This window comes from Lucilia cuprina, chromosome 6 (genome assembly GCF_022045245.1).
Source record: "Lucilia cuprina isolate Lc7/37 chromosome 6, ASM2204524v1, whole genome shotgun sequence".
NCBI lineage: Eukaryota > Metazoa > Arthropoda > Insecta > Diptera > Calliphoridae > Lucilia > Lucilia cuprina.
This window is the reverse complement of record NC_060954.1, coordinates 22442096-22445072: the sequence shown is the minus strand read 5'-3', so window position 1 is coordinate 22445072 and position 2977 is coordinate 22442096.

Below are 2977 nucleotides of genomic sequence, written 5' to 3'. Positions count from 1 at the left end.
AAACTGTCATACAAATATTATTTTAAGAACTTGTGGATTTCGTTCTTATTATGATGGGATTTTTCAATTTTGAGAAATTTGTAACGGGTTGTATGTAAATAAGATTTATGATGATGATAATGATGATGGTGATTTTGTAGCACTTTTACAATACGGTTTTAATTCAATGTTAAGCCTGGGGGTTTTAAAGTTGATAAAATGGATGAGTTTCCGCACTTTCACACAAACACTTAAAATTTTTTCCTATATTTTTTCTTAGCCGGGGGGACACTGGGGTTTTGCTGATGAATTTTAGCACTTTCACACACTTTTTATAATTTTTTACACTTTTATAATGGGGTTCACTGGGGGTTAAGGGGGTTTTGCAATATTTAATAATAAAATATTTGAAAATTATAATAGGGTTTTGATCCGGTTCGTAGGACCAATGAATATATGGGGGGTAGGGTACAAATAATTTTACTTTAAATATTGCAAATAGTTTACCTTTTTATTAAATATGTATGTAACACAAACCAAACGGTAAAGATCCAAAAGAGAAGAACAAAATATGTTGTTGGTATATTACAAGTTTATTTATTTGTTTATTTTTATGATGATGCACTATTTTCCTCTTCGATAGTCGCTGATCAACTAACTTGATTGATTTTTGATAATTTCAACTTTATGCTTATAATGTAAATACAAAGTAGTCTACTGCGAATTCACAGCAGAGAGAACAAAAAAATAGAGAATAAAAAACCACCACCAAATATGCACTACTTCCAGTACACTTGGGGAAAAAAAATTAAGTGCAGTTTAATGTCAATATAAAATTAATGTTCTAGGCTTAAACAGGTTAAGTGAATATTTTGACCGTGTGTGTGAAGATACTGTGTGGTGTAAAATAAAACTAATTTTGGAAAATACAGTGGCGGATAAAAGTGTGAGTTTTTGACACAAAACAAAGAAATAAAACTATTGAATTGGGCTATGGTGTTGCTAACTAATTAAAACTTAATTTTTTTTACAGTGGTGTGCGATACTTGTGTGACAGTGGAAATCGAAAATCTAAGAAAATTACTGAAATGAACTAAAATTTTAAAACCGGATTAATTAGAAATGTCGTGAAAATGATAAAGTGGAAAAAATGTAAAAAGATAAAACTATGGCAAATAATTAGTAAAACGAATGGTGTTCACCAAAAGCGCTGTGAACTAAAAAGCTAATGAAAACTAAAAGTCTTAAAATAAAAGTGACAAATAAAAAAATTCACAACTAAAAGTTAATTCAGATTTTTTTTGTAACTTATAGTTTTTTTATTATATTTTTTTTAACATTTTTCTACATTTTTTTAATAATTTTATATAAAATTTAAATTTTCATTTTCTCTGAATATTATTTCCTATTTCTTATGCTTTTCCTTATATATTTTCTCTCTTTCCAGATTATTAATTCATTATGGGGAAACTAGAATAGAAGACATGGACTTCAATGAAGACTCAGGTAAGTCTTGTGTTAAAGAGCTAGGTGGGAAATGCAAGGACTAAAGAAGCATTATACAAGAGAAATGTTCTCCGACAAATTCATTATTATTTCTTTTGGAATTTTTCTTTTCTCAACTAAAAAGATATATATTAACAATATTTTGTTTCATACAGGTTCTGTGGGAATTCAAGTGCCTCGTGAAGGACGAACCCTATGATACCAACTCAAAAGAATTCAGTGGAATTGGCAACTATTATAAAATAACATCGAAAATTTAAATTTAAAAATTATTTGAATCTTAACTAAAGTCTTCCGAACTTTCCTTCAAGTAGCAACAACTACAACAACAACAATAGAGAGACTAAATTAAGAGCAGATGATGAAGCAGATAATCCGGGTGAGTGAATAATTAGAATCGTAGATTAGATTAGAAGATATATTCTGTTGACTGGACAGCTAGTTTAAGGTAGTTTACATCGGACTCCATCGGAACCATATCTTTTATAATTTAGTACAGAATTCGGTAGTAATAACAAAATAAAGTTTAGAAAAACTATGAAACCAGGTCCTAAACTACTTGTTATTATTACTGAATTCAAATGAATTGTGTTTAGTATAGTTACTGATTATATCCAGAACAAAACTGAAGATTCTGTACTATCAATCATTTATATCTCAGCCAGTGACAATCTGCTTACGGAATGAACAACTACATGTTGGTCTTCCAATATGTATTGTCCCAATTGTTTCCTTTGGTATCGACTCGCTGTAAGATCGGACTCAGAATTACGTCATTGCCCTAGGTGACTAATAACCCTTACCCCTTGAATGGCACGGTACCGGAAGGCTGTGATAGGGTTGCACCTTCTAATAGGGTAATGACCGGTTACACATGTAATCAGCTAAGAAACGTTGGCCTTAGGTCGACCCGAACAAATGATTACTCATTCCAAAGAAGCTATGGATCTCACTGGACTACGATATAAATGAACGGTATGTACAGATCTCAATACTGCTCAGGATACATCAACAACTATACCAAACAGAAACTCACTGTAAATTAGAAAAAGACATATTAATACGAAGACTCGACCAAAAGTATTTAAAAGTAGGTACCCTTCCAGGCACATATTAGGTGACTAGCAGACTCTGTCAACCAGTAGATATTCAGGAAGAAATGTCAGGACTAGAACCACCAAAGATATTGATGCTATTGCTTCAAATCTTTGGCGTGAAATACCCCTAACGATTTCCCCTGAAAATCTTTGACATCATATAAACTGTTTCCGACTGGTCGGACGATTCGACATTTTAGAAATTTTCGGGCGAATTTGGCGTTGAAATTGTTTTTAAAATCGCTCTGCTGGAAGTTACGTCGGTATACTTCTTGACCGGGTATGAATTTGACTGGACGACACCGCGTGTTATACGATCTTTCGTTGCGAGCGTAGGCTTTATGTAGATTTTCGCGAATTCTCTACCGTATCAAATCCAATATATCAGCATTCGG